Below are 14,612 nucleotides of genomic sequence, written 5' to 3'. Positions count from 1 at the left end.
TGAGGGGGGTATCTGGGAGTGTGATCAGAGTGGGGGTATCTGGGGGGAGTGATCAGGGTGGGGGTATATGGGGGGTGCGATCAGAGTGGGGGTATCCAGGGGTGTGATTAGGGTGGGGGTATCTCGGGGTGTGATCAGGTTGGGGTATCTGGGGGTGTCTGATCAGAGTGGGGGAGTATCTGGGGGTGTAATCAGAGTGGGGATATCTTAGAGGTGTGATCGAGGTGGGGGTATCTGGGGTGTGTGCTCAGGGTGGGGGTATGTAGGGGCTGTGATCAGAGTGGGGGTATCTGGGGTGTGTGATCAGGGTTGGGGTATCTGGGGGTGGGATCAGGGTGGGGGTATCTAAAAGTCTACGGGTTAGGGGCTGTGATCAGAGTGGGTGTATCTGGGGTGTGTGTTCAGGGTTGGGGCGCACCTGTTAGTGTGTGAAACGCCTCTACCATTTGAACTGTCTGTAACACTTGGGATGTTCGTTATTAACCACTTGCCGCCCGCCCTATAGGGAATTGACGGTGGCAAAGTGGTTGCATAATCCTGACCGGACGTCATATGACGTGATCAGGATTATGAGCCGCTGCGCGCCCCCGGGGGCGCGCATCGCGGCGATCGTTGTTGCGGGGTGTCAGTCTGACACCCGGCAACTACGATCTCGGTAAAGAGTCTCCGACGGAGACTCTTTACCACGTGATCAGCCGTGTCCAATCACGGCTGATCACAGTGTAAATGGGAAGAGCCGGTGATCGGCTTTTCCTCCCTCGCGTCTGTCAGACGCGAGTAGAAGAGAGCCGATCGGCTGCTCCTCTGACAGGGGGGGTCTGTGCTGATCGATTATCAGCACAGCCCCCCTGAGGATGCCCACACTGGACCACCAGGGACGCCACCAGACCACCAGGGATGCCCAGAAAAAGGTAATCCTCCCTAGACCACCAGGGATGCCAGTCAGCACAATGGATGCCAATCAGTGCCCATAATGGATGCCAATCAGTGCCCACAATGGGCATCACTGATTAGCATGCATTATTGTTTGGCACTGATTGGCATCCATTAGTACAGTATAACACCAATGCCGCCTATGAGTGCCCACCTGTGCCGCCTATGAGTGCCCACCTGTGCCGCCTATCAGTGCCCACCTGTGCCATCTATCAGTGCCCACCTGTGCTGCCTATCAGTGCCCACCCATGCCCATCTGTGCCGCCTATCCATGCCCATCTGTGCCACCTATCCATGCCCATCTGTGCTGCCCATCCATGCCAATCCGTGCCAGCTATCAGTGCCAATTTGTGCCACCTATCAGTGTCCATCCGTGTCGCCCATCCGTGCCGCCCATCAGTGCCGCCTATCAGTGCCACATATCAGTGTCCATCAATGCCACCTCATCAGTGCCACTTCATTGGTGCCACCTCATCGGTGCCCATCAGTGCCGCCTTATCATTGCCCATCAGTGTAGCCCCATCAGTGCCCATCAGTGAAGGAGAAAACGTACTTATTTACAAAGTTTTGAAACTGAAACAAAAAAAACATTTTTTTTTTCAAAATTTTCGGTATTTTTTTATTTGTTTAGCAAAAAATAGAAACCGCAGAGGTGATCAAATACCACCAAAAGAAAGCTCTATTTGTGGGAAAAAAATGATAAAAATTTCATTTGGGTACAGTGTAGCATGACCGCGCAATTGTCATTCAAAGTGCGACAGCGCTGAAAGCTCAAAATTGGTCTGGGCAGGAAGGTGTTTAAGTGCCCTGTATTGAAGTGGTTAAATAAGAATTTTGATGATCTTGGAGTGCAGCCATTTCTTCAGTGTTGGGGTATCTGGGGGTGTGATCAGGGTTGGGGTATCTAAAAGTCTACGGGTTAGGAGGCGCAAATTACATGCCTTTTCCCTGGGTGCTGACAACCCACGCTACACCACTGCACTTATGCGCTGTCCCTTGTCACTGCAGCTGGATCCACTACGATCCACACCATTCCCCCAAGCATCTTAGTTGCAGAGCGGAGGCATCGTTTCTATTTGTTCTTCATTTGAAGGAACTGCCCCTCTTTCCAGAACAAATCCCTCTGTCCCTCAGTTGTCCCTATTTTTGGTCTGATGTGTGCATCTCCATACAAAATATACTATTTTATTACCAAAAGTGTTATACTGCACTCAACTTTTTATCCAGCACCTCTGCATTGTTATTCTGCAAAGAAAGGAAAAATGGAGGTCAAAAAAGAGCTTGTGTGGTTTAGCCCAGTGTTCGTCAACCTTTCTTCAGTTGGGGCACCCATTAAAATGATGCGCAATCTCAAGGCACCACATTCTAAAATGTAAAAACTAAACTAAGGCTATGTTCACATATGTCCAGCTGTGGTTTGCAGTCTGATTTTTAAAGGAGTCCGGTGCAGTTTTTTCACCAGTTCTGGTGCGATTCAGGTGCAAATTTTTACTTGAATTCACACCTGAACCAGACCTAAAATCACACAGGACTCTTTTTAAAAAGGGACTGTGGGGGGGCGTGGCCTGACCATGGAGGAGTGAAGACGTGTGTCTCCTCAGCTCCGTCTCACCGCCGCATGATAACAGCGCACGGAGGGTGAATCTGTCCCCATCCTTACACAACGATGTCCCACAAGAGCCGGGCGTCATCCCAGCACTCACGGGTGGACCGCTCGCGGCAAGCACAGCTGGACAACTTCTTCCCGGGGCAGGAGGAGAAGGGCCGGGAGGCCTCCAAAATGGCGCCGGCCGGCAAGGCCCTGAAAGCTGGCAAGGCCGCGCCATCCACGGCCACAAAGTTGCACCGGAGGGATGCCTCGCCGATACCTTCCCCGCAGTCGGTGAGTGATTCGGCCCCCCCGACCTCCCCACGGTCCCCCGGGTTGTTGCCAGAAGCCCCGGACGAACCGGACCCCCTGGCTGATGCGGATATCAGGCGCCATATTCTGTCCCTCCCCACCAAAGCTGACCTGGAGCGCTTTGCAGATAGAGTGGAGAAGGCGTTTAAGGAGGACATTGCACAGCTTAAGGCAGACACAGTACACCTGGGGGGTAGGATGGAGTCCCTGGAGCAGAGATTTGAGGAGGCTCTCCCTGCTATAACTATGCTGCAGGACCAATGTGATGCACAAGGCCGTCAGATTGAGGCCCTGCTTTGCCAGTTAGACGACGCCGAGAACCGCAGTCGCAGAGCTAACATTAGGATCCGGGGCCTACCTGAAGCCACGGGAGCTAGGGACATTGTTCCTACCCTGGAGGGTGTTTTTAAGGAGATCCTAGGCTTACCTGCTACAGCTACTGTGGAAATTGACCGTGCACATAGGGCCCTGAAACCCCCCTCTCAAGATGTGAATAATCCCAGAGACATTATCTGTAAGCTACATAAGTATACGCTTAAAGATCGTATAATGCAGAAAATGAGAGGGAAACCCTATTTTGATTTTGATGGTGCACACCTGGCTTTTTACCAGGACATTTCAAGGCGCACTCTTATGCAGCGCAGGGCCTTGCGCCCCCTCCTGCTGGCTATTCAAGAGGCTGGACTGCCATACCGCTGGGGGTTTCCCTTTGCCCTACAAGTTACCAGGGACGGTAAGACCGTGACTCTCCGCACTAAGGATGACCTCCCACATTTTTTGGCTGCTTTGGAGCTGGAACAGGTAGACTTCCCGGACTGGAGGAACCCTTCGGACTTTGCAGCTGTTAGATTGCCGACACCGCAACCGTGGCTACCCGCTAGAAGTCAGAACCGCAGACGACGCCACAGGAGACAATACAGGGATCCTTCCACGGACGCTGCTGCCCTGGGTCCCTGAGGGTTCCAAAACTTTTTCCCCAGGACATGCTCCTGTGCTCTGAAGAACTCTGGGTTGACTTGACTTGACTTACTTGAAATTCCCCACGGCACCCTGTGCTGGTTCAGGTTTTTGGTTCGCATTGGCAGTTAATTCAATTTGGGTTTTTTTTTTTTAGGCCATAATTTTTATTTTATTTTTTATTTCTATGGTTCTGCCGTGGGGACCCTGTGAACCCTGTGAACTGTTAATCATTGCTGCTTCATGTGTTTTTCCCCCCCTCTATCGCACTAAGTAAGGTGCGGTGGGCGGAGATGGGGACCCACTTCCCTCTTTGTTATGGGATTCCACGTACCCCCAGTAGGATGCCCGTTTTTTTCTTTTTTTTTCTTCTGTGCGGGCTTAGATCCTGATGGGGATCTAGAGTTGTGGCTTGGGCCCCACCCCCCCTTTGGGAGGGGTGGGGACCTCGCCATAGCTTTTAGTTTTTTTCTACCCCTAGCAGGCCTCGGCCGCTATGTTTTATCAGTTGTACCTTGTATATCTTTCACATGTATGTTTTTTCTTCCCCTTTTTCTTCCCCTCTCTTCTCTTGACTGCCCTCCTCTTTTTGACTCTTCTCTCTTTAGGTCTGCTCTGATGCTCTGCCGTCTGCACCGGGCGCACCACCACTTTGCGAGCATGTCCCTACCTGGACTTTCGGGATGGCTACATTGCGGGTAAGCACTTACAATGTTAGGGGCCTATGCTCCCCTCATAAGCGTAGTAAGCTCTGGGGGGAACTGAAGCGGCTGAGGTCACAGGTGATTTTCCTTCAGGAGACTCACTTTACGCATCAGTCGTCCCCTAAATTGCCCACCCATCTTTTCAACCAGTGGTTTCTAAGCAACTCTCCCTTAGCTAAATCGCGCGGTACAGCCATCGGCATACATAAGTCCTGCCCCTTCCAACCCTCTGCTCACAGGGTTGACCCCCAGGGCAGGTATGTTTTCTTGAAGGGCACTATAGCTGGACAACTCTATACGTTCGCGACACTTTATGCCCCTAACGCTGACCAACTTACTTTTATTGACCGTACCTTGGACCGTCTAGCGGAGTTTCGGGAAGGTTTTCTAATTGTAGGAGGAGACTTTAACGTAAGCCCTGACCCCCAACTAGACGCATCCCATGCGAGACCCTCTCATTCCTATAAATTTCTTAAACATTACCGCAAGACTTTGCAATCCCATTTCCTGTCGGACAGTTGGCGGACACTGCACCCCTCTGATAGGGACTATAGTTATTATTCCACGGTACATGATGTGTACACACGGATTGACCACATCTACGTTGACCGTAATATCCTGGAACTCCTTCAGTCCGCGACCATAGACGTCATTTCCATCTCAGACCATGCCCCAGTGACGGTGGCTTTTGCCCTGCCCATGGTTCAGCAGAGGGCCTGGACATGGCGGCTTAATGATAATTTATTGGACGATGGCATAGCGGTGAAGGAGGTCACGGATACGCTGACTAACTACTTTAAGGAGAATACACCGGCCGAGATAGGTGAAGGGGTTATATGGGAAGCTCATAAGGCAGTAGTTAGGGGGGCATTAATCTCTCAGGGGTCTAGGCTTAAAAAAGCTCGTCAGGCGGATTTTACGCGGGTGTATACTGCCCTTCAGAAAGCTGAACTTGCTCATAAGACTAATGGGAGTCCGGAGGCTTTGTCGGCCCTGACGGAGCTACGGGAATTATTTCTGCGGTTATTAGACCGCCAAGCCCGCAAACAATTTCGCTTTTTGGCTCACAAGTATTATGAACACGGGAATAAGTGCGGTCGGATGCTGGCTCGTGCCCTCCGTAAACGCCATGCCCAGACCTATATTCACAAATTACACGATTCGGCAGGGGTTCCGGTTGTTCAATCCTCTAAAATAGCGGCCGGGTTCCATGAATACTACACAACATTATATAATTTAGACTCTACAATCTCCCCCGCGATCCGAGTGGATAGACTCAAAGCGACCCGTGCCTACTTGGCGGCGGCTGATCTGCCGAAGCTTACCGAAGAACAATCCGCTGCCCTGGAACTCCCAATTACGGTAGAGGAGATTGGGGCCACGGTGGAGTCCTTGCCCAATGGTAAGAGTCCTGGTCCGGACGGATTTACTAAGGTTTACTATAAAACTTTCCTACCCCAGCTACAGGCTCCCATGTGCGCCTACTTTAATGCTATCGCTGGGGGCAGTGCCATCCCCCCGGAAGCCCTTCTGGCGCATATTACTGTGCTGCCGAAGGAGGGCAAGGACCCCACCGTCCCCCAGAGCTACCGCCCTATTTCCCTTCTTAATTTGGACATAAAGATTCTGACGAAAATTCTAGCAAATAGACTGAAGCTCCTTATTCCTGGCCTGGTCCACCCGGACCAGACAGGCTTTGTTGCTGGGAGGGAAGCCAGGGATAACTCCCTTCGAGCGGTCCATCTTATTCACTGGGCCCGCTCCCGCCCGGTCCCGCATCCGTATATTGTGTTGTCCACTGACGCTGAAAAAGCCTTTGACCGCATAGACTGGTCCTACCTGACAGAGGTTCTTCACTCCATACAGCTGGGCCAGCGGATGTTGACGACGATTGCAGCCCTATATTCTACACCCTGTGCTCAGGTCAAAGTGAATGGGATTTTGTCGGCCCGGTTCCCCATTAGAAACGGCACGAGGCAGGGGTGTCCTCTTTCACCCCTCTTATTTGCCCTGGTGCTGGAGCCGTTTCTCCGCACGGTGGGGGCTAGCCCTGATATTAAGGGCCTCCAAGTTGGTAACACAGAACACAAACTCTCGGCTTATGCTGATGATGTGTTGTTTCACCTTACGGACCCCCTGCTCTCTCTGCCAAATCTGATGAGGGAACTGAAACTTTTTGGGTCATTATCTAATTTTAAGATAAATTTTTCAAAGTCGGAAATACTTCCTGTCCACTTAGCCCCGCATCTTATAACATCCCTCAAGGCAGCCTTTCCCTTTGTTTGGACTATGTCGTCCCTGCGATACTTGGGAGTGCATTTAACGAACCGCTACGATACCCTGTACTTAGCTAATTACCCACCCTTACTAGATGCGATCAAAAGAGATCTTTTACAATGGACGGGGACGGCGTTTACATGGTTTGGTCGGGTGAGCGTCATAAAGATGAATGTCCTACCCCGGGTACTCTTTTATTTACAGATGCTTCCGATCCCCTTACCCAAATGCTTCTTTGACCGCTTAAGTAGTATGATGTCTCGCTTTATATGGAACGACCGTAAACCTAGAATAGCGTTACGGATACTGCGTCGTTCAAAGAGGTGGGGTGGACTGGGTGTCCCAGACATTAGACAGTATTATCAAGCGGTGGCCCTCCAGAAGATTCTAGACTGGCATTTCCACTCTCGAACTAAACTCTGGGTCCCTTTAGAGAAGTTTCTAGCGGGTAGGAACTTAGCTTACGCGCCCTGGCTGCCCCGGGTATATAGGGGCCTGGCGGAGACGACCTCCCCTCTGACGACCCATGTGTTCTCAGTTTGGGACAGGCTCAATGCGACACTTAAGCTGGCTCCCCCTATGTCCCCAGTGGCCCCATTGGGTGGTTTCCTATGGTTCCCGCCGGGAGAACAGATGGGTTTCTTTGGGAATTGGGTTGACGATGGGAACGCTAGTTGTAGGCAATTCTTGAGGGATGGTGGTCTCATGCCATATGAGGCCCTGCCCGTCGGTAGCTGTGGCTCCCGAATGAACTTTTGGAGATACCGACAACTACACCACTTTTTTCAGGCACATGGTCATACTATTAGGGATCCCCGGACCCTTACCCCGTTTGAGCGCATCTTTCTTGCAGAGGAGCCGACTCCACACCTGGTTTCTGAGTTATACCAGCTATTGGACTCGGCCAGCTCCCAGACTACTCCTGCTTATATTAGACGGTGGGAGACTGACTTGGGGATGACGTTCACGGAGACGCAGTTAGCACACCTTTATTCCCTCACCCATTCGTCCTCTAGAGACTCCAAGGTTCAGGAGACCAACTTTAAGTTATTAGCACGCTGGTACCGGGTGCCGGCAGACTTGGCCTGTATTTACCCCTCCGCATCGGAGTCCTGTTGGAGGGGATGTGGACAGCGAGGAACCCTAATTCATGTGTGGTGGGAGTGCCCCCTAATTCGTCCCTTCTGGGAAGACATACAGGGTCAAGTGAAGGCTGTGACCGGGATTGAGGTTCCTCTCTCGCCGCTGCACTTCCTTCTGCAGGTGCCCTCGGTCCCGCTTAGGGTTTATAAGAATTCCGTGTTGGCACATTTGCTGAATGCAGCCAGACGCCTGATTCCGTTATATTGGAAGCGGCCTGGAATACCCACTCGAGAAGAGTGGTGCAGGGGAGTGCATGCGGTGAAAGAGGCAGAGCACTGGGTAGCTACCTGTAAAGGCCTAGAGGACCGTTTCCACGATATCTGGAGACCCTGGTCGATGTATGCTTCGGATCCTAACCACATGCCCTCCAGTTTAGACGTGGCTCTGCTGGAATTGGCAGACCCCACCCTTAGAACTCTCAGACTGGGCGGAGCCCAGGGGGGGACTGGATCTCCCCCTGGAAGCTCTTAGCGAAGGAATGCTGCTTACGAATATTGAAGCTGGGGAGTGGTGTGCCCGTTGCGGACGGAGCGGACATTTGGTGACTATGCTCAGGTAAATTGACCTATTTTTCCTATTCTCTTCCTGTCCCTATCGTTCTTCCTTTCTACCCTATGCTGTCCTTTTCTTTTTTCCTTTTCCTCTTCCCCATCTTTCCACCTTTCTTGGGTCAGAATGTCATGTAGCCTAAGCTGCCGAAGCTGGTAGGTGGTGGGCTGGGATCCCTTTTTTGACGCTTGGGCTGCCAGGCAAGAATTTCTGAGTTTGGCGGAGGGAGGCGTTCCGGCCGACCCTCTGTGGTGACACCGGCTCCCGGGATGCGCTGGCGGTGGAGGGGGCAGCTGGCGGCTGTTGGGGCCCCCCCCCTCTACCCTAGTGCCGGGACGGTGTCCATTTCTCAGGTCCCTTTCTGCCGGTTTTTGACCCACTATTGGTTAAGGTAATTGTTTCTTTTCTTTTTTTTTCCCTTTTACCCTGGCACTTATCTGGGTTCCCCAGCCCGCCTGCTATGTATGTATATGCCCAAGACGTTCTCCTTCTCTTTATGACTCTAAGACCTCTCTCTTTAAGTTTGTTTAATTGTTCAACTTACAGGATGTTACTCTAGCACTGGAACGGCTTTCTTTGTTAGGCCGATAAGTATTGCACTTCACTGTGATGTTGAACCTGTATTGTTTTTCATGTTTCTGTTTCTGTTATATTGCAATAAACACTGATTACACAAAAAAAAAAAAAAGGGACTGTGGCCGCCTCGAACATGTGTGAACCGGCATCTAATGCGAATCAGATGTGGTTCAAAATGCATCCAATTTGCATATATGTGAACCAAGCCTAATAGTTTTACATAACGTAGCAACATCTACACATGTAGGACACTCAACATTAGAGGTAATTTATTCTTCCAAAGCAAATACTGCTTTATTCACCATTCCTGACTAAAGTTGGGTGAATGGGTCGGGCCGAGCAAACCCCTGAATTTGCAGGGTGTTCACCCCACCGAACGCCCTGCAATGATGGGTTGGTGACATCACAAGGGGCAGTGCCACCAGGTAACATCGCCGGGTGACCCCGCCCTTACTTATGAGAACTGTCAATTGTTGCTTATTTTGGCAAGCCAGGCATTTGGTGGTTTGCCTTAGTTGACGGCGGACCACTTTTTTTTTTCTTTTTCGGGTCCTGTGGTGCGGCGGGTGTCATGATTCACGATGGACTTAAATCGGGGGGACAATGTTTTTTTATTTTTTTAACACAGAATTTGTCAAAAACAATGTTTTTATTACCTTTTGACACTATTTTAGTGAATGGGTAGGGTACCCCATACTCATTCACATGGGGGCAGAGGAATTTGGGGGTTCCCTTTTTAAATGAGGCTTCCACACTCCAATAAGCCCCCAGCCCGCAGATCTCCACAATCACAGCCCAGAGTTGTGGGGATGAGGACCTTGTCCCCATCAACGTGGGGACAAGGTGCTTTGGGGTAGGGGGCAGAGCCACCCCTGCCCCAAAGCACCCCCCCATGTTGAGGGCATGTGGCCTGGTATGGTTCAGGAGGCAGGCACTCACTCGTCCCCCCTTTTCCTGGCCTGCCAGGCTATGTGCTCAGATATGGGTCTGGCATGGATTTTGGGGGGGACCCTACGTATTTTTTATTTTTTTTACATTTTGGCGTGGGATTACCCTTCAGATCCATACCAGACCTGAAGGCCCCCAGGCCGTTTTCTTTTAACATTTTTCTGTTGCCAGCAATAATTTTGTATTGCCGGCAATTTAAATGTTATTTCATTATTCTTTTTTTCATTAGAAATGTCATTTTCTTTACAGGCTACAAATGCACCACTTTACAGGTAGACTAAGGGACCCCCCCCCCCCATCTTGGCACTATATTTAAAGGAATTTTTCATTCTTATTTTTGCACTTTAAAGTGGTTGTATGCCCCTCCTTGCTGAAACGGGGACTCCCATGCATATGCGCTGGGGTGACGTTATCGCGGGTCCAGCCCCTCACAGAGCCAGAGCCGCAAACCCAGAAGAAACGCAAAGGGAACATGTCAGCTCCCTCAACAGTGCCCGGGAGGCAAGGTAAGTATTTCATAATGAGCTAGTGTGCGGTACCACTAGCGGGGTGGTTTTAACCTCCGATAGCTCCTGAAGAAAGGGTTAAAAGAGCCGTGTTGCAGCGTTTTTCAGGCTCTTCGAAAGTGCTGCCTGTTCATTTCAATGGGCAGGGGCGGTGTGGGAGCACTGTATACAGAGCTCATACACCACCCGAAAGATGATGCTTGCAGGACTTTTTTTCCTGTCCCGTAAGGCACTTTACAGGCACTATTTTTAGAGCTAAAATGCCTGAAAAGCGCATCAGCGTTGTCATGTTTCACATGCCTTGTGATATGCCTTTAAATGTTATATGTTTTATTCTATCCTTGGTCCCTCCCCTTCCTGTATCTCAGCTTATTCTGTATAGTTAGCCCCACCCTTTGTACATTCTCCCAGTAATGCATTTCAGCACACATATGGACTGGATCACATTATGATCTTTTTTTTTTTTTTTTTTTTTTTTTTGGTGCGAACCGAACCAAGGGGTGTTCGGCTCATCCCTAGTCTTTTTTTTTTTTCCTTATTCTTCTTGCCACCTCAGTGTTTCAAACTCCAGAGACCCAGGTCACCTTGATGTCCCTTGTGTCTCGTCTTAATCCACATCATTGTGGCCTTGATATAATTTATATTCCCCAAATGTAAGGGGGGGATGTATTATTAAAACATATTATTGTTTATTGCTATATATTAAAACAAACCCCCCCCTTCCTTCCCTATCCCCCCTCCCCCCTCCCATTATTCCCTCCCCCCGCCTCTGAGCGGCCATCTAGCTCCTTTGTCTTGTGATGTTGGTTCTTTATTTATCCATTTCCTGTGACCTTATAATTTTGGCATAGTACCAAGATCTTTTAAAATTCCTCCAACACTCTCACTTTCCTCTTATCCCTTTTCATTCTTCCAAATGGTGCTTCATGCATTCCATTCTATAGGTTTCCTCAACTGCGTCTACCCATTCCCATTCGATTGGACTCTACGCCACTTTTTGGTATATTTTTGGGTATGAGTCTCTTTGCTGCATTTAAAAGGTGAGGCACCAAAGAGTCTTTGTTTTTTTCAGTGCCCTCCTTTGTTCCATGCAGCAAAATGACCCATGGATCACTCTCTATCTTCTTTTTAGTGATTTCTCTAATATATCTGGAGATTTTTTCCCAGTATTCTTTAATAATAGGGCAGCCCCACCAGATGACCCATACTACCAACTACGTCGCACCCTACATTATGATCTTTTGACCTATCCGATGTTCATTCTTGTAAAATCCTCACAGTTTATGGATTAAACTTCACAAGATAAACAAGGTGTCGCCTAGATTGAGTCACTGTCTGTTTATCCAAATAAGATTAGGGTTATCGACATCTCAACACAACTAACTGTAAGTTACGGAGATCACACTTTCAATGCTTAGATTGGAGAGGCAGAATAAGTGTGAATGGGGTTTTAGGGTGCACAAATGAAAACTTGTGGCTTTGTAAAAAGGCAGGCTTTATACATCCACTGGCTTGTATAATAAATGTTGGCAATTTTTAGGCATTTTGCTAAGGCACCCTTGAAAAAAACCTGAAGGCTCCCCAGGGTGCCTGGGCACCCTGGTTGAAAAAGGCTGGTTTAGCCAATGATTTCCTTCATATTTATCTTTGCGGTCCATGTAATGGGAGCTGTGACACTTTAGAACACAGGTACCCCTTTAGGAGCAGCCAGCTGCAAGCCTCAGCAAAGGGGGGGGGGGGAGTAGCCCTGAGGCTGGTTGGGAAAAAAAATAAGAAATTCCCATTTTCGATTATACACAATCGAAAAACAGGGTGCTTACTGGGCCAATTCTGACACTTCTCTCATATATGTAAAAATCTATGTTTTTTTGCAAGAAAATTACTTAGAACCCCCAAACATTATATATATATATATTTAGCAGAATAAAATAGTGGTCATTGCAATTTTTTACGTCACATGGTATTTGAGCAGCGATTTTTTAACACAACATTTTATGAATTAAAAAAGAGCAAAATGCAATCTATAACCCAATGTTTTTTGTAAAATATGAAAGATGATGTTATTCTGAGTAAATAGATAATCAACATGTAATGCTTTAAAATTGTGCATGCTTGTGGACTGGTGCCAAATGAGAGTGCTTAAAAATCTTTATAGGTGAAGCTTTCAAATCTTCTACAGGCTACCAGTTTAGAGCTACAGAGAAGATCTAATGCTAAAACGATTGCTCTCGCTCTGATGTTCACGGTGATACATCACATGTGTAGTTTAAAAGCTGTTTACATATGTAGGTGTGATCTACCTGTGCGTTCACCACTGCACGTGAGCATGGGTGGATGGGGGCGTTTTTCTTTTTTTTTTCCTACCATTCATTTTATTACTTTTTTTTTATTTTTTTTTACATTTTACAAATTCTAAAATGTTTTTGATCACTTTTATTCCTATCACAAAGAATGTAAACATCCCTTGTGATAGAAATAAGCAGTGACAATCCTCTTCATGGAGAGATTCAGAGTCAATAAGACCCTACATCTCTCCTCTACAATGTAAAGCAAGGGTCTCAAACTGGTGCCCTCCAGCTGTTGTGAAACTACAAGTCCCATCATGCCTCTGCTTGTGGGGAGTCATACTTGTAACTGTCAGCCTTCCAATGCCTCATGGGACTTGTAGTTCCGCAACAGCTGGAGGGCTGGCAGTTTGAGACCCCTAATGTAAAGCATTAGATCAAATACAAAAACAAAAAAAACATTGATCTAATGCTTTAAAAAAAAATGGCACTTTTCACATTGGACCGGAACTGGTCATGACATCATGATGTTGCTCTGGTCCTTCTAGACCATAGAGATGAGTGGAGGTCATCTTTCCTACACTCATCCCTGTGACCAGCAGCCACAACCACCAATTTTTGGCCTTCCAGGTAAGACTAAAAAAAAAAACACCGGGAAGCGGCAAGAGGGGAGCAACCCCTCCTGCTGCTTCTAAAAATGATCCAGTGGCGAATCTGACACTTTTATCAGTTAGAGAATTACTGGCTGAAAAAAAGCCATACCGAGTTTATGGCATATTGCTGCAGCCATGACCCTGGTATTCCACCAGGCCTGGTAAGGAGGTGGTTGAAATTACTTTAACCGCTTTGATACCAGGCACTTTCACCCCCTTCCTGTCGAGGCCAATTTTCAGCTTTGCTCGCTGTCACGTGTTGAATGACAGTTGTGCGGTCATGCTACACTGTACTCAAATTAATTTATTTTCACACAAATAGAGCTTTCTTTTGGTGGTATTAAACACCGCTGGGTTTTTTCTTTTTTTTTGCTAAGTAGCGACTTTCAAGCCGCGCTGATGTGAAGCAGGGCTTAAGACCCCTTTCTCACAGAGGCGGTTTGCAGGTGTTTTAGCGCTAGAAATAGCGCCTGAAAACTGCCTCCCTTTCATTTCAGTGTGACTTTTCACACTGGAGCGGTTCGCTTGCGGGATGTTAGGAAAAGTCCTGCAAGCAGCATCTTTGGGGTGGTTTGGGAGCGCTGTATACACCACTCCCAAAGTGCCCGATAAAAATTGGAAGAGCAAGACTGTGTATGCTCAGCAACTAAAGAATACATACAAAACTAGTCAACACATGACGTCACTTCTGACGATGTATTCTGTCCTAAGAGAATTTTCGTATGGGGAGTAACCTCTTCACTTTCGACATGAGACTAGCATGCCTCAAAAAAAACGTCCGAAAATCTGATCTGAGGCTTTGGTATTGTAGCATTTTAAGTAGCATTGTACTCGTATCGGCACCAATAGCCGGAATTGTGACAAACATGAAAAGAAAAAATGTAATTAATGTTCTTTTCCCTACTACTTTTCATTACTGTCGTTATTTCTTTATTGAAGACAATTTAAGAAGAAGCATTCAATAAATGTGTGTGTGTGTATATATATATATATATATATATATACTACAAATACACCCACACATACATATATATATTATAAATACATATATATGTTATAAATATATATGTTATAAATATATATGTTATAAATATGAATATGTAGTTTATTACTACAATATAATCCAGTGAGTGTTCCCTCATGACAAGGTCTACCGCGCTCCATATTTATACCAATAAAAT

Source organism: Lithobates pipiens, unplaced genomic scaffold (assembly GCF_037356315.1).
Source record: "Lithobates pipiens isolate NorthernLeopardFrog02 unplaced genomic scaffold, aLitPip1_a1.2 Scaffold_3, whole genome shotgun sequence".
In the NCBI taxonomy this organism is placed as follows: Eukaryota; Metazoa; Chordata; class Amphibia; order Anura; family Ranidae; genus Lithobates; species Lithobates pipiens.
This window is presented reverse-complemented; position numbering follows the sequence as displayed.